Source organism: Durio zibethinus, chromosome 8, assembly GCF_047325235.1.
Source record: "Durio zibethinus cultivar Kanyao isolate XHJ-2024 chromosome 8, ASM4732523v1, whole genome shotgun sequence".
In the NCBI taxonomy this organism is placed as follows: domain Eukaryota; kingdom Viridiplantae; phylum Streptophyta; class Magnoliopsida; order Malvales; family Malvaceae; genus Durio; species Durio zibethinus.
Genome location: NC_143169.1, coordinates 26,980,987 through 26,999,530, shown reverse-complemented (window position 1 = coordinate 26,999,530; position 18,544 = coordinate 26,980,987). Strand labels below are relative to the sequence as shown.

The 18,544-nt window shown below is 42.5% G+C and overlaps 1 non-coding gene and 2 pseudogenes across 1 annotated transcript; all 3 read right to left on the bottom strand.

Annotated features, from left to right (window-relative positions):
* Positions 1-756: 756 nt before the first annotated feature.
* LOC149517753 (25S ribosomal RNA) lies at positions 757-4,104 on the bottom strand. The gene has a single exon (XR_016344422.1). It is a non-coding gene; the product is annotated as a 25S ribosomal RNA (ribosomal RNA).
* A 218-nt stretch (positions 4,105-4,322) lies between these two features.
* On the bottom strand, positions 4,323-4,478 carry LOC149517752 (5.8S ribosomal RNA; annotated as a pseudogene).
* Positions 4,479-4,768: 290 nt separating this feature from the next.
* On the bottom strand, positions 4,769-6,595 carry LOC149517751 (18S ribosomal RNA; annotated as a pseudogene).
* Between the last annotated feature and the right edge of the window lie 11,949 nt (positions 6,596-18,544).

Below are 18,544 nucleotides of genomic sequence, written 5' to 3'. Positions count from 1 at the left end.
TCAGGCCTAGGTGGGGGTGCATGGTCATACCAAGGTGTGGGCCCACTTGAACGAAGTCCTAGGAGGATCATATTTGAGGGCTTCTAGAAGGGCCTAACACAGCAACACAATCTTTGACAAGCTCGAATTATGTTGAGCACTTGAGTTTTGTAGGCTGACTTAGGCCGATGGGATCAATTTGCATGGAGTTTGGCTTGAGATTAGAGCCTATAACCCATGCACCGAGCATCATTTAGTGTCAATGGTAATCGAGGGGCAGACAAGTGCCTTGGGTGGAAGGTTCATGGTACACATGCTGCACCAAGTGTCAGCATTTACCAAAGAGGTGTTTGAGGCAACAACCCATAACAAGGGCCCACTTATATCGATGATGGTCGAGGTAAGTGCCAGGATCTAGCTTTGGTGTCTAAGGTAACATCTCACACCAATGGGCTAGCATCTACAAATGGTGTTGGATGCAATTGACTACACCAACCAAGGGCCAAATGTTGTCGATGGTGCTTGAGGCAACAACATGCATTGGGGCCAGCATGTGTCGATGGAGTTCGAGGCAAGTGCCTACACCAAAAGTGAGTCGATCACTGTAACAAATACCAAGAGCATTTAATTGTTGTTTACTTGTATGCTCAAGGAAGGGACATTATCACCTGACTAAATCAATTGCAATGAAGAACACCATTCATCCCCATCCCTAGAGAGGTGTGGTGAAAAAATAAATAAAGTGAGAGGACTTCAGTGGCTATGGTAGGGGGAGGGGTGAATCAATGCAACAAAAAGGTTGAATCTCAGTGGATCATGGCAACAATGCCACTCTGCCACTTACAATACCTTATCGTGTATTTAAGTTATCTACAAAGGATTTTTCCCACCACTCGATAGGAATTGAGCTCCAAGGAGGCTCGTATGGCTTGTTTGCTATGGGTGCTACACCTATGACATGTTCCCTTCAAGGCATAGGCCCCTACTATTGGTTGATAGTTGGGTGACAGATGCATGTGTCCCTTCTAACCTAGATTCTAATGTAGAGGCATTCGGTCATAATCAAACGCATGGTAGCTTCATGCCACTAGCTTTTCAACCAAGTGGGATAACCAAATGCGCGAATCAATGATTCCTCTCGTATTAGGTTGAATTATTATTGTGACGCTACCATTAGTATGGTAAAACTAACCTATCTCATGACAGTGTAAACCTAGCTCAATTCCTTATTGGTGGGTGAACAATCTAACACTTGGTGAATTTTGCTTCACAATGATAGGAAGAGCCAACATTGAAGGATCAAAAAGCAACTTCACTATGAACACTTGTCTATCATAAGCTGGTTATCCTTCTGATAACTTTTCTAACACCTATAGCTTCAAATTCTAAAGGTTTACAAGATTAACAGGCCATGCTTTCATAGTTTATTTGTACTGGAAATCAAAATCAAATGAGCTTTTATCCTTTTGTTCCATATGAGATTTCTATTCTCGTTGAGCTCATCTTAGGACACCTATAATATCTTTTAACAGATGTGTTACCCCAACCAAACTCCCCACCTGACAATGTTTTTTACCTTAATTGATCGATCAAGGTTGGCCTTAGGCTAAATAGAAGGGGTTCTGCCCAGCCTCTGATTCATGGAATAAGTAAAATAATGTTAAAAGTTGTGGTATTTCAATTTTGACTTAGCGCTCCCACTTATCCTACACCTCTCAATTCATTTCAAAAGGTTGGACTAGAGTCAAGCTGAATAGGGTCTTTTTCCTTGCTGATTTTGCCAAGCCCATTCATTTGATTGTGGTTTCATTGGATAGTAGATAAGGACAATGGGAATTATGTTAATCCATTCATGTGCTCACTGATTAGATGATGAGGCATTTGGCCACCATAAGACAGTCAGAGTTAGTCCTATCGTTTACCCTTACTTGGTTGAGTTCTTCAGTTTGACATTTAGAGCATTGGGCAGAAATCACATTGCATGAGTATTCGTAGGGACTATTGTAATGCTTTGTTTTAACTAAATAGTTAGATTCCCCTTGTCCACATCAATTCTAAGTCGACTATTCATTGCTTGGGGAAAGCCCTCAAGGAAGCCTTTCCAAGTCCATCCTTGATCAACACACAATGACCTACTGTTGCCATAAGAGCAGCTTGAGTAGTGCATCGACAGTCGATGAGTTTGGGATTAGGACCCCGTGCCTATCCCTTAAAGCCAATCCTTTTCTTGAGGTTATGGATCCATTTTGCCAACTTCCCTTGCCTACATTCTTCCGTTGATTAGAGGCTATTCTCTTTGGAGAGTGATGTGATTATGAATATGACCAGGCATGGAGAGCACTCAATCCTTTAGATTTTCAAAGGTCACTGAGGGCACACCAAACACCATGTGAATTATGATGCTCTTTCAATTGCTGGACCCTATCTTTGGCTGAACCATTTCTTGGGTGGGCAGGCCATAAATAGAAAAGATAACTCTTCCCAAGGCCCCCTCCAACCCTCTAGACTACCTAATATTGTCGTCAACCTATGATCTTGGCTTAAGAATTTTAACTCAATTCCCTTTTAAAGCTCACATTAGACACACTATCAGATGGGCTTCCCCCATCTCTTAGGATTGACTAACCCATGTGCAAGTGTAATTCACATGGAACTTTTCCCCTTTTTAGCATTTAATGTTCTCATTTGAATATTTGCTATTACCACCAAGATTTGCACCGAAGCTGCTCCACGGGGCTCATGCCCTAGGTTTTATAGTGACCATCATGCCCTTCTACTCATTGGGGCCTAGCCTTTGCCCTTGCCCTGATAGTTGCGTATAGGTCACACATTTAAATGGCATCTATTTTTTAGGCTAGTTAATTTGATAGGTAAGTTGTTACACACTCAGTGGATTTCAACTTTCATGATCCCCATCCTACAATCTTAATCGACCAACACTCTTTATGGGTTCTAGGTTAGCATGCAGTTGGGCACCATAACTCAACTTCCAGTTCATCCCTTATTGCTAGTTTTGCTTACCAAAAATGGCCCACTTAGAGCTCTCGAGTTATGGCACGACTCAATGAAATAGCTGCACCATCCTACCTATTTAAAGTTTGAGTGTAGGATGAGGGCATTGCATTCTTGATGCCTCTAATCATTGGCTTTACCCTATAGAACTTGCTAAGGGATCTTGCTATCTTGAGGGAAACTTCAAAGGCAACTAGCTACTAGATGGTTCGATTTGTCTTTCAACCCTAAACCCAAGTCAGACGAATGATTTGCACGTTGATATCACTATAGGCCTCCATCAGAGTTTGCTCTAGCTTTACCCTACTCGAGCATAGTTTACCGTTTTTTCGATCCCAACAGGCATGCATACACTCGAACCCTTCTCAAAAGATCAAGGTCAGTAAGTGGTGCACCCATGAAAGATCTCACCAATTAGCTTTCTTGCACCTTATATGTTTTCTAGCTTGTTGACTTGTACACATGTCAGACTCTTTGGTTCATGTTTCAAGATAGGTCAGATGGAGAGCCTACAGGTACACTGAGATGACTTGTGTTGCATTCCACAATTACAAAAATGACATCTCCATAGGCATATTGAAAGCCCAGGCTTAGGCCGCCACCATGACCCGTATCGGTACATACTTCGAGTCGATCTACAGATTGGCTCTCACCATTCCATGTCTGACCAAGGTGCATACCCAACCCCTATTTACTTTCCTCATAACTATTTCAAGCACTATTTGAATCTCTTTTCAAAGACCTTTTCATCTTTCCTTTGCGGTACTTTTTTGCTATCGGTCACTCACCTGCGTTTAGCCTTAGATAAAATTTACTGCTTGATTTGGGTTGCATTCCCAAACAACCTAACTCACGGACTGCACCTCATTGTGGGATAAAGTCCAGGCACAATAGGGATCTTACCTTTTTATTGCCCCTTCCTAGTGGAGTTAGGCTTAGTCTGCCACTAAAGATGCTTCTCTAGACTACAATTCGGATGCTAGGGGTGCCTGACTCTTAAGCTAAGCTCTTCCTAGTTTGCTTGCCATTACTAGAGGAATCCTAGTAAGTTTCTTTTCCATCGCTTATTGATATGCTTAAACTTAGTGGGTAATCTCACTTGACCTAGGGTGGTGATGCAAGCATTGATCGAGTGATGCAAGGGGCCTGATGGGGTCCAGATATACAATGAGTGCATGTCATAGGAGATGAGGCACATCAAGAGCTTTACTACTAATGGTTGGTGTTGTCATTGCCAAGGACTCACTTTTGGGTCAACCATGATCAATTAGATCATGGGAGGCCCCTTCACCAAATGCCCAATGGGCAAGGGGTGGAAGGGCAACAATGCATGGCACCCAGGTAGACATGCCCTTGGCCTAATGGAATGGGAAGCAACTTGCATTCAAAGATTCAATCATTCATGGGATTCTACAATTCACACCAAGTATCACATTTTGCTACATTCGTCATTAATGAGAGAGCCAAGATATCTATTGCAAATAGTCATTTTGGTTTTTCATGATAGAAAGAGTCATGGTGTTGCCCTCACACACATCATAAATGGGATGGCAATGGCACACATGCGCTTTTTCATTAGGGTTCATTGGTGTGATTCATGTCAGGGGTTCATTATTCAGCCATAGGCAATGATACCAATTGTGTCACCCACTTAGAAGGCAAAATGAATCAACCGCTGCACATGCATGAGGTAGAAAGGGGCTTAGGGCATAAAGGCACCCTCATCCCTAAATGTTTCATTAATTTGTTTATGGGTCATTCATTGAGTAGGTTTCGATAATGATCCTTTTAAAGTTTCACTTATGAAAACCTTGTTATGACTACTCCTTCCTCTAAATGATAAGGTTCAATGGACTTCTTAAGCATCTTTGATAATGAACCATCCATATCACCATGATCCAAATACTTCACCAGACCATTCAATCAGTAAGAGTGATAGGCGGTGTGTACAAAGAGCAAGAACATAGTCAACATGAGCTAAAAACTCACACTTACTAGGAATTCCTCTTTGAAGACTAACAATTGCAATGATCTATCCCCATCATGATGAAATTTCAAAGATTACTCGAGCCTGTCAGCCAAGGCTATAAACTTGTTCAATATATCAGTATAGTGTATGAGCAGCCCAGAACATCTATGGGTGTCATAGACCTAGTATTCCCTCAAACTTCCTTAGCCTAAATGGCCATAGTCCCTCTAAGAAGCTAGCCATGAAGAATCACATCCGTGTAGCTAGTTAGTAGGTTGAGATCTTGTTCATTAACAGAATTAACTAGACAAATCACTCTACCAACTAAGAATGGCCATGCACCACCACCCATAGAATCAAGAAAAAGTTTTCAATCTGTCAATCTTTACTATGTGTAGATCGGGTAAGTTTTCCCATGTTGAGTGAAATTAAGCTATAGGCTCCACTCTCGGTGGTGCCTTTCTATCAATTCCTTTAAGTTTTAGCCCTCTGACCATATTCCCCTTGAAACCCAAAAACTTTGATTTCACATAAGGTACCAATAGAGTCTTAAAAGTAACAGCCATTGATCCCTGGTCGACATCATTTATGGTAGAGACTAGGATGGTATCTGATCATGTTCTAGCCCCTAACTTTCATTCTTGATTAATAAAAATATCCTTGGTAAATGCTTTTGTAGTTGTTTGTCTATTATAAATCCAAGAATTTCACCTTTGACTATGAAATACAAATGCCTCTGATTGTCTCTGTTAATCATTACTCTGATATCGAAGGCCAATGCAATATGACCAAAATCCTATGATGTTATCCCATACTAATGCATACAAGCAAGGGCCTGCTTTAAGCACTCTAATTTCTTCAAAGTAGCAGTGTCAGAGGAATGACCTAGCCAGTTAAGGCCAAGGGTACATCGCTAGTAGTAGGGACAAGTAAATCGATGCTTATTGTGAGGTAGACTAGATGACTTAACCCTAGCTCTAACTATGAGCTTTTTAACTGTAACAACTTAAATTTGTGCTATTGGAGTTAGAATTACTATGGCTACTGGCACCAAACTTGCCCTCTAATGGATCATCGCTAAAGGATTTAGATTGTGCTTATTCCAATTGCTAAACTCATAAAGCTTAATATTATTATTTATTGTCAATAACTCCCTGTGTCAAGATTAGGTAATTTCTGCTCCTACTGCCTTCCTTGGATATGGTAGCTATTTTTCAAGCTCCCTCTCCAGAATCAAACCCTAACTCTCCATCACCAATCACCACTATAGTAGGCCACTATCCTAGCATCGAAACTTCATAGGGCAAAATTTTGAATGATGTGTTGCTAGCACAACACTAAGGCCATGCAATCCATCAAGTTATCATGAATCATCAAAACAATGGGCAAAGCTCGCGTCGACCTTTTATCTAATAAATGCATCCCTTTTAGAAGTTTAGGTTTATGCACGTATTAGCTCTAGTATTACTATGGTTATCCAAGTAATAGATACCATCAAATAATCTATAACTAATTTAATAAGCCATTCATAGTTTCACAATCTGAATTAGTTTATAACACCACATAGGCCTCAATGCACCAACTAAGCAATGAAGGGAGCCAACATGAAGCACAAACATCTTGTATGTCAAGCACATAAAATGCATAGCATTAGATGAATAAGGTCGAGAGCCCATGCCCACAAAATGTTCCACATCTAAGAGCACTATCGAACACCAGTGCACCAATGCAGCCATGGAGGTTTGGGTGGCATAATTGGGTCATAAGGCATGATTGAGTTTTGACTCATAGCCTCTAAGGACATAAAATTGATGAGGTATGGCAAGACATCCAATTTCCATTGATTTCGGTATGCAGCATCGAATCTTAATTGCACCCTAAAGGTATGATGACCACATAGGGGTAGATTGAAATGGATGATGGGTCAATAGTTTGATGCATCAAGCTTGAAGCCTACCAACATGCACAACCATAGCACCACTCCTATGCCTATTACTACAAGTGATAGCATCCACACACACTGGTCTATAACCCACCCAATCGAGTATTCGACGAGCAAAGAAATGAAATAATGTGTGAGGCCATGCCACAACTGCTTGGCATGGGAAAAACACAAGCAATGTCCACGAGACTGCCCCTACCATCCAATAGGCAACAATGGCATAGCATGATTGAGGTCTGACTCGTAGTCCCTAAGGACATAAGATTGATGAGAGATAGTAAGACATCCAATTTCCATTTATTTCGACATGCGGCATAGGATCCTAATTGCACCCTCAAGGTATGATGACCACATAGGGGTAGATTGAAATGGATGATAGGTCAATAGTTTGATGCATCAAGCTTAGAGCCTACTAACATGCAAAATTGTAGCACCACTCCTATGCTTATTACTACAAGTGGTAGTATCCACACACACTGGTCTATAACACCCAATCAATTATTCAATAAGCTAGTAGATGAAACAATGTGTGAGGCCATGCCACAACTGCTTGGCATGGGAGAAACACAAGCAATGTCCATGAGACTACCCCTGCCATCCAATAGGCAACAGTGGCATATACCCTCAATGCTTAGTCTGGCCAAGACTGTACAACCAAACTTTATTGTCACCATTCAAATAAGACATTGGCTGATTCAGGAACTTGTTCCTAAGGCCTTGGGTAGCATCAGTTACATGCATGGGCTCGATTAGGCCTAGGCATTTTCATGGTTGATGAGAAAAGACCATGATATTGCCAAATACCCAATAGACTAGGCTAGACCAAGCCTGCAACTATAGCTTCTACTTGCACCAACCCAAAGAGCCATTACCTGATTCAAAGACTTGGTTTGGGGTTTAAGGTAGGATTAACTGTAGGCATGGGCTTGAGCTTAGCATAGCCAAGCCCTTTTTACATATGCATGCTAACCGGTCTAGGCCATGGATGCCTATGAGTCACCAAAGTAGCCAGTCATCTGACAACATGGCCAAAAGGCATGCATGCCCTAGATTTTGCTCTAGGGATGTTACCGCGAATGTACACAATGATAGGCCCATCATGAACACCTAAAGAGCATTAGAGATTTTATAGATTAAAGGGTCTAAAATGGGGCCACTTTTGTCAAATAGGCATATCCCACACCAAGGGTTTGTATGTGCCGATGGTGGTCAAGGCATGTGCCCTCACCAAGGCCTAGCATGTGCTAATGGTGTTTGAGGCAAGTGCCAGCAGAAAGGGCCAACATGTGTCGATGGTGTTCGAGGTAATTGCCTACACTAAAGGCCATCTTCTACTGATGCTAATTAAGGCATGTGCTCGCATTAGGTCCAGATTATGCTAATTTTAATTGAGGCATATGCTTGCACCAAAGGTTGGCATGTGCTTACACCAAGGGCTAGCATGTGCCAATGGTGGTCGAGGCAAATGCCCATACCAAAGGCCAGCTTGTGTCGATGGTGGTTAATGCAAGTGCTCATACCAAAGGCCAGCTTGTGTCGATGATAGTCAAGGCATATGCCCGTACCATGTGCCAACATGTTTCATTGATGGTCAAGGCCTTGGCTAAAGTTTGATTTTAGGCCATGCTACACATGCTAGCCTCGAGCATGTGTTTTTGCCTAAGGCACAATCTTCGAAGCATCATTAGAGAACTTGATCAATGGTATTAAAGGTTTTGATGATTGTGGGTAGAGGACCAGGGGTGTGTGCACATGATGCGTGATGGGTACTGGTCTTTGACCTTTATATTGGTCCCCTCTCCCTCAAGGAACTTCAACAACTCATACCTCCTTAAAGAGCATAAGAGTTTTTACAAGTTCATAGGCAATAGCCATCCAAGTGTCTGGAATGGGGATGTTTTTTCCAAATGGCCACAAAATCTTCTACATTTCAAATTTTTAACTAAATATTTTATGAATGCCAACAAAAATACAAGCATCGGGTACCAAATTTAAGGCTAAAACTCCTTTTAAAAAAATTTCAAAAAATCTTAAACCATGAAAAATTCCAATCATGAAAAATAGAAAACAAGTCGTCTTGCCATGAAACTTAACAAGAAAGCTTATACGACCATTATATGAATTTACAAGCCATAAAAATGGCATTGGCATGGTAGAAATATAAAGATGTGCTTGAACCCACCTATTGCTCAATTATAGTGTGCATGGGGAGTGGCCTAGGCCTATGATACTCGCATGCAGTGCATGGCCCAGCATGTGCTAATGGTGTTTAAGGGAATTACCTGTACAAGGGCTAGCTTATGCCAATGTTGATCAAGCCATTTGCCAAGACAAAGGGCTAACAAGTCTTGATAATGGTTTAGGCATATGCATGCACTTAGGGTCATTCTATGTTAATGCTGGTTGAGGCATGTGCATGTGTCATGATCCACATGCTAGTCTAGACCCAAGGGTTCTCTTTGAGTCAAGGAGCAATTCTAGTTCTAGTGGTACTAGGTCTAACATATAGAGGAACTAGGCCTTAAGGCCTATTAGAGGCCCAGGTCATAGGGAACTAGCATAGAATAGTGGTATGGGTAGTGATCAAGACTCTAAAGGCTTAGGGATAGTGTTCAAGTCGAGCAAAATTGAGCCAGGCCTAGGTGTAGGTGTCGGTCCCTTTAACCTATGCTGTCAACACTTTTAGTGCTTCTTCTGAGTTACCTGTGGCACCCTCTCTTGTGAAAAATTTGGTTGTACTATAGAACTCATGCTGTGGCACTCTATTGCCATTGGTTTCCCTTTATCATCTTTTTGATAGGTTCTGATCCCTTAGCAGTCTCAACTAGCACCTGGTTACTCCTCATTGGGCCCCTTCTAGGGTTGTTTACCATTGCCACTTTACCTTTGGACAACCTCTCTTCCCATTTGATGGTTGAAAGCTTTGGGCACTCCCTAACCCAATGTGGACTGGCACAAAAATAGTAACTCATGGGCTCCATGCCTTTGCTGATAGTTTGTCAATCTTGCTAAATCTAGGCTTCCTCATAGTCTTTTCCTTTCTTAAGGAACTACCATCGGTGTCTCCCCCACTCTCTCATTTTTTTTTTGGCCTTGAAAACTTGGTGCACTCAACCTGAGTCAATGATTCTATAGCAACTCTAGCCCAACTCAACTTTTGAATGCCTTTTCATTGTAGCTTGAACTTGACCTACAGCACTAGTTTATTAATGAAATGCTTAGGCACCTTTACTCTTGATCATAAGCTTGCATCAGTAACCACAGTTGCTCGTAATATAGCATGGTCAACTTTGAGCCTAGCTAGCTCTTCTCACAAGATTGTCACTATGGACTCCAATGCCTTATTATATTGCATGAGCTTCTCTTGTGCCTTATTCAAGGGTCCCTCAACATCTCTAAACCAATCTATTATTTGCCAAATAACCTCCCACACTTCGCTAATCGAGTGCTTGTTGGCACATATCTTTCTAAAGCTTTTTGCCACTTGTCTGTGGGTGGGCACTCCTCAAGCACCTCTTTTTAGCCTCTTCTCTATCTTCCCTAAACATGCTATAGCCCAAAACATGCTTGCACAACTTACCATAGTTCTTGCACACCACACTACAATGCCTGCATGCAAGTCCCCCAACTTGTACCAAGCCAGCTCTGGCTCTTCACACCGACTTTAGCTCTTATGACAACTCTAGCTCCTCATGTCATGAGTGGGGATCTGTTGCACACTTTGAACTAAGGCTCTGGTCACCATCTTTGGTTTGATCCAGGCTTTGATACCCCTTAGTATTTGGTTTTGCTACCTACTCCTAGCTCCCCCAGACTAGACTTTGATACAACTTGTCATACGCTGAGACTCAAGCTCTAGGATCGCATAGCTCCATAATAGGGGAATGAACACTTTTACATCCCAAATTAGTCTAACACAAAAAACAATGCATGATCACTCTAGACTACAGAGTTGGCTACCCAGTACATTGCAAAATAAAAAGGTATAATGAGTGTTTAAAGAAAGGCTAAAAGAATAACAAAAAGTTTAAGGCAAGAGTAAAGATGTTATTACTTAATGGTTCTAGTGTGTGTGTAATGAGGATGGGGAACTCTCTTTTTATAGCTGAGTCCCCCTTATAATTAGAGCTTAAAATACATTTTTAAACTCTAGAGATTACAATCCTTGATTTTAGGGGATTTGGTGCTATTGCATGATCTTCGACTTACTAAATCATGCTAAGCACCAGGCCTTCTAAAAACCCTTAAATATAATCCTTCTAGGACTGTATTCATGTATGCCTAGGCTTGGGCCTGACCATGCACCCATACCTTGATCATTAGTGCTCATGCTTGAGTCTAACTAGGTGCCCACCCATTGTTCACTAGTGTCTGTCCCTGGGCTTGGCTCAATCTTGCCTAACCTTATCCCTTTTCCTAAGCTTCTAGAGTCTCAATCAATACTTGCCCCATTGTTCTAGGCTAGTTCCATGTGACTTGAACTTTTAACGCACCTTATGGCCTAGTCCCTTAAGCTATCAGACTCTATCCCATTAAAACTTATACTGCTACTCAACTTGGAAAGAACCCCTAGGCCTAGACCAGCTTGCAAACCATGACACATGCACTGAGGGTTATTGGGTGATGATGGTGGTTGAGGCATGCACATGTGTCATGATCTGCAAGCTGGCCCAAGCCCAAGGGTTCTTTTCAAGTCAAGGAGCAGTTCTAGTTTTAGCGGGATCGGGTCTGACAACTAAGGGGACTAAGCCTTGAGGTGTACTGGAGGTCTAGGTCACAAGGAACTAGCCTAGAATAGTGGTATAAGTAGTGATCAAGACTCTAGAGGCTCAGGCATGGTTTTCAAGTTTGGCAAAATTGAGCTAGGACTAAGTGCTAGTGTTGGTGAGCACTTATATGAATTTACAAGCCATAAAAATGGCATTGGCTTAGAAAAAATGTACAAGTTACTTGAACCCACCTACCGCTCAATTGTGATTCCCATGGTTCATGGCCCGAGCCTAAGATGGGATGACCCAGCATATGCTGATGGTGTTCAAAGGAACTACCCACACAAAGGGCCAGTATGTGCTGAATTTGGTCAAAACATGTGCCAAGACCAAGGCCCAACAAGTCTCGATGGTGGTTAAGGCATGTGCATGTGTAATGGTCAATAAGCTAGTCTAAGCCTAGAGGTTCTCTTTGAGTTGAGGGACAATTCTAGTTCCAACAACATAAGGTCCAACAGCCACAAGGACTTGTTCTTTAGGCCTATTAGAGGCCCAGGTTATGGGGAACTAGCCTAGAATAGTGGTATGGGTAATGATCAAAACTCTAAAGGCTAGAAATGGTGTTCATGTTTGGCAAAATTGAGACAATCCCAAGTAAAGGCATTAGAGAGCGCTTATATGATTTTACAAGCCATAAAAATGGCATTGGCTCTATAGAAATAAGATGTGCCTAAATCCACCTACTGCTCAGTCATGGTGCACATGGTGCATGGCCTAGGCCCAGGATACATATGCATGGTGCATGGCCTAGCATGCACCGATGGTGGTTGAAGCTTATGCCAAGACTAAAGGCTAACATGTCCCAATACGGGTCAAGGCATGTGCATATGTCTAGTCCACAAGCTAGTCATGCATAAGGGTTCTTTTCAAGACGAGATGCAGTTATAGTTCTAGCAGGATAGGGTCCGATAGCCAGGGAGACCTAGCCTTAAGGCCTATTAGAGGCCCAAGTCATGGGGAACTAGCCCACAATAGTGGTATTAGCAGTGATCAAGACTCTGAGGCTTAAGCACATTATTTATGTTCAACAGAATTTAGCCAAGCCTATGTGCAGGCACTAGTGAGCACTTATATGAATTTGTAAGCCATTAAAATGGCATCGGCATGGCAGAAATATAAAGATGTGCTTGAGCCCACTTATTACCTAGTCATGGTGTGCATGGTGCATGGCCGATGCAAGGATACCCGCACATGATGCATAGCCTAACATGTGCTAATGTTATTTTAGGCAACTACCCATACAAAGGGCTAACATATGTTGATAGTGGTCAAAGCATGTGTTGAGTCCAAAGGCCAACATGTCTCATAATGGTTGAGGCACGTGCATGTGTCACAGTCCATAAGTTGGTACTAGCTTAGGGTTCTCTCTAAAGTAGAAGAGTAATTCTAGCTCTAGTAAGACAAGGTCTGATAGCTAGAGGGACCAGGCCTTAAAGCCTACTAAAGGCCTAGATCATGGGGAACTAGCCCATAATAGTGGTATGGATAGTGATCAAGATGCTAGAAGCTCAGGCATGGTGTCTAGGTTTAGTAGGATTGAGCCAGGCCTAGGTGCGGTTATTGGTGAGTGATGCACTAACACATAATCAGACCCAAGTGCAAGCACTGATGACTGAGTTGTAAGCACATAGCCAAACCTAGGTGTGAGCATGCTTGAATATAGTCATAGGAGGAGTAGTATATATGGGCTTTTAAAAGGCCCAATACTATAAGACAATCTTTGATGAGCTAGAATTATGCTAAGCACTTGAATTTTGTATGCTGACTTAGGCAAATGGAGTTAATTCCCTGTCCAAGGCTACACAGAGTTTCACTTAAGACTAGAACTCATGACACATGCATCGAGCATCATTTAGTGCCAATAGCGATCAAAAGGCAAACAAGTGCCTTAAATGGGAGGGTTATGGTACACATGCCACACCAAGTGCCAACATCTACCAAAGAGGTGTCCAAGGTAACAACCTACACTGAGGGCCCACTTACACAGATGGTGGTGAAGGTAAGTACCTGTGCCAAGTGCTAGCATCTAGTAATGGTGTCCTAGGTAACATCCTATACTAAAGGGCCAACATCTACTGATGCTTTTTGAGGCAATAGTTGGCTTGCATCTATCGATGGTGTTAGATGCGATAGCCCATACCAACCAAGGGTTGGATGCTGTTGATGGTGTTCAAGGTAAGAACCTATGCCATGGGCTCCAACCTTAGACTCAAAATCCGTGTGGCCTTAGGCTTGGAATCACCTCCTTCTTGCCTAAGTCAGCCTAAAACACCAGCGTGCAGGCACTAGAACAATGAGAAGGGCTAATTGCGCAAGTTTGAGAGAAACAAGAAAACAAGATAGTTTACTGAAATATACTTTGTATTCACTGAAATAGAAGTGTATGATGGTGTACAAATAAGGGTAGAGCAGCCCTCTATTTATAGTTTAGGCTCTCAGCTACACTTATGGCTAAATCCCTAGAATCAAGGCTAAAATCAAGGAATTCGAAGACTACAATCAATCAGGATTCTATCTCCTGATTCTAAGGGTCAACCAAATCTACCAAAAGGCTCTTGCTGATTTTGTGATCTTCTAGAAGATCCTCTTACGTACCTCTCATTTTGGGACCTGCTAAATGTGGTTCGAGCATCATGCAAGCCAGGCCTTGGCCTTACGGGCTGGCTTGTAGGCTATACGGGCATTCTGGCCTTCCCTCCAAGGCCTTGTGCGCTAACTCCTGCTAGTGCACTGAGGGTGTAGGCCTCAACCTCAGGTGCGCTTGCTGATTGTCATCAGCCAACCTTGTATAGGGCCATGACCGAGGCTTAGGTTGTCATGAGCCACCCATTTATAGGGCCATGACTGGGTAGATCTCTTATGCTAGGAAAAGTGTCCCCATTTCAAACATTGTAATAGTTAGTAGTAGCGTAGCTCTAAAATCTCTAAGGCTCTTTAGGGGGTAAGCAGGCAGCATCCTGTTGGGCTATCTCACCGGTCGTGATTGGGCCTAAGCCATCCACCAAGGGTTGCCTCCCTGGCCCTGGTGATGGTGGGAAGTCCTGATGTAATATCTTCAATTTTAATGAAATTCACATTCGATTTGAATGTTTCGATTGTTGCCTTGATGTGCTTTTTCTTTTATCAATGTGAATGTGCCTTCTTGTGTGTGTGCTTGGGATTGGTCCCGATATGATTATGTCTTATTGCGTATGCTAGGGACTAACTATGGCTTATGGTTATTTGTTCAGATATCAAATTATTGAGGGTTGGCTTGGGTGGGAGCATCCATTCAAGTGCCGCATGGGCTATTGCTTGTTGAGAGAAAGCTTAGTCTGTGTCACGTGGTATCAGAGCATGGTTGAAAAGTGCTAGAAATTGGATGAGATGGCCACAAGTGGTGGACCTAATTATCAATAGAGACTTGAGGAACTTGAGGCCACGGTGGCCATAGTGAAAACTCACATGGTGACTAAAGATTGATTGAGGGAGATCGAGACAACCCAGTAAGAGTTGTTCGATACTCTCCACAACATGAGTGAGGAGGCTAGAGATGCCTTGAATCTTCTCCAAAGGGAGTTTGAAGAGCTCAAAGCATAAGTGAGCATCATACAAATGACTGTGGCCAGATCGGGTTTGAGGTCGATGAAAAGGAGAAAAAGGGCCAAAGTGCAAGAGCTTCGATGTTATGAGGGGGCAAGGGATGCCAAGGAGCTTGAAAACTTCCTATTTGACATGGAACAATACTTTCGAGCTGTACACACAAATTCATAAGAAGACAAGGTAGCAATGGCATTAATGTACCTCACAGGGAATGCCAAGCTATGGTGGCACTCCAAGTTTGTCAACAATAAGTGCCCGATTAAGACTTGGACGAACCTGAAACAAGAACTAAAAAACCAATTTTTCCCTAAGAATGTGGAGTATATGGCTCGAATAAGACTTTGAGAATTGGTGCAAACAGGAACAGTGTGAGAGTTTGTAAGGAGTTTTTCTACCCTGATGTTGGATATTCGAGACATGTTCGAAAAGGACAAGATGTTTTATTTTCTTGAGGGCCTCAAGCCTTGGGCCAGGACAGAACTACAAAGATAAAAAGTGCAAGACGTGGCCACGACCATGGCTGCAGCTGAACATCTCCACGATTATAATGATGGCTCTTCAAAATGAAAAAATCCTCCATCAGCTGGCAATAGCTTTAACTTTGGGAGTGGAAGAAAGATGACTAGGTTGGATCGGCCCTTCAGTGGGGGATTAGACAGGAGGTCCTTTGGTAGAGATAGCACCCAACCTAAGATGAACAACGTAGTGATTTTCAAGCCTAGGCAACCACTGGCTTGCTTCCTATGCAAGGGGCCGCATCAGGTGGTTGAATGCCCACATAAAGGAGCCCTTAATGCCTTAAGAGCCTCATCTTAAGAGTCTATAAAAGCACCAAAGAGCATTAAAGAAGTTGAAGAGGAGCCAGCCAGGATGGGTTAAATAAGGTTCGTCAATGCCCTCCACACCAACTAAGCATAATAAAGAACAGGGTACAGGCTTAATGTATGTGAACTTAATGATCAATGAGAAGACCACTAGGGCCATGGTAGATACGGGTGCAACCGATACCTTTATCACACCAGAAGAAGCAAAAAAGTGTGGTCTCTAGGTTAGCAACGACTATGGGTGAATGAAGGCGATTAATTCCTCAGCCTTTGCGGTCAGTGGAAGTTCCAAGAATGTGATGACCAAATTGGGGCCATAGAAAGGGAAGGTAGACTTTACAGTTTCCCCCATGGATGACTTTGATGTCGTCCTCGGATTGGACTTCATGATGTTGGCTCAGGTGATCCTTATCCCCACCGTTAGCTGCTAGTTGTTCTTAGGGGAACACCCATGTGTGGTGCCAGCCACTATCTTGCAAAAGAATGGAAAGAAAATGATTTCATCTTTACAGTTTAAGAAAGGGGTAAAGAGAGGGGAATCGTCATTTGTGGCCATACTGATTTACAAAGAAGGGTTGAGAGTGGAACCGATACCCAATGGCATGGAAAAAGTGTTGGAAGAATTCGAAGAGGTGATGCCAGAGATGTTGCCTAAGGTTCTACCTCCTCAACGAGCCGTAGACCATGAAATTAAGCTCTTTCCAGGAGTTAAACCCCCTACTAGAGCCCCTTATCGCATGGCCCCACCAAAGTTGGTCGAACTAAGGAAATAGTTAGATGAACTTCTATAGACGGGTTCATTAGACCATCAAAAGCTCCTTTTCGAGTGCCAGTGCTATTTCAGAAGAAACATGATGGAAGTTTATGATTATGTGTGGACTACAGAGCCCTGAAAAAAGTCACCATGAGAAACAAATATCCCATCCCTCTTATAGTAGATTTGTTCGATCAACTGAGCCGGGCCAAGTACTTTTCCAAATTGGACTTGAGATCTGGCTACCATTAGGTCAAAATCGCTGAGGGAGATGAGCCAAAGACTACTTGTGTAACACGGTATGATGCATTTGAATTCCTTGTTATGCCTTTTGGATTGACCAATGCTCCTACCACATTTTCTACATTGATGAATCAGGTGTCCCATGACTACCTAAACAAATTTGTAGTCATCTATTTAGATGACATAGTGGTATATAGCTCTACTCTGGAAGAACATCAAGAACACTTGCGCCAGGTGTTTCAAAGACTATAAGACCACTAGTAATATGTGAAAAGGGAGAAGTGTGCATTTGCTCAGACCCAAATCCATTTTCTCGATCACATTGTCAAACGTGGCCACATTCAAATGGACATGGAAAAGGTTAGGGCCATCAAGGGGTGGATAACACCAAAGAATGTTAGTGAACTTCGCTCATTTTTTGGACTAGCCAACTATTATAGAAGGTTTGTAGGAAGGTACTCTCGTAAGACCACTGCCCTTACGGAGCTATTGAAAAAAAATCATAAATGGTGTTGAACAAGTGAGTGCCAAGAGGCCTTTGAGGGATTAAAGGATGCTATTATGAAAGATCCCATCCTAGCTCTCCCTGATATTGAAAAGCCTTTCAAAGTTCAGACGGATGCTTCTGATTTTACTATTGGAGGAGTGCTTTTACAACAACATCACCCAATAGCATTTGAAAGTAGAAAGCTAAGCGAAGGTGAGAGAAAATATATGGCCCAGGAAAAAAAGCTCCTAGCGGTAGTTCACTGCTTGAGGGCTTGGCGACATTATTTGTTGGGTTCACACTTTGTCGTGAAGACAGACAATGCGGTCGTTAGCCATTTCCTCACCCAACCAAGGCTTACAGTGAAACAAGCTAGATGACAAGAATTTTTAATGAAGTTTGACTTTTGTTTTGAGCACACCATTGGAAAGACCAATCAAGTGGTCGATGCATTGAGCAGTGGACAGAGTTAACAACCCTTAGAAGAATTGCCCCAATGGGGCTAGCAAAGTCACAACAAACATTCACAAGTTAAGTGAAGATCATTTAGAGAAGGACCCATAAGCCAGTGCTATCCTGAAGCTAGTTGAAAAAGGAAAGTCCAAGTACTTCTGGCAAGAAAATAGGGTCTTGTGGACCAAGGGGCCTTGATTGTTTGTGCCAAGAGTAGGAGGTCTGAGACAGATGCTGATGAGAGAATGTCATGACACACCATAGGTCGGACATCCGAGCTGGCAATGTATTTTGGCTTTATTGAAATAGGAATACTATTGGCCTCATATGCGACAGGATGTAATGGACTATACAAAGACTTGCCTCATTTGCCAACAAGATAAAGTTGAAAAGAAGAAACCTACAAGCATGTTTAAACCACTACTGACGCCTGCTAGACCGTGGGAAGGCATCTCTCTCGATTTCATTTCGAGCCTACCCAAGGTTGGTGATCTTGGAGCTATTTTGGTGGTGATTGATTAGTTCTTTAA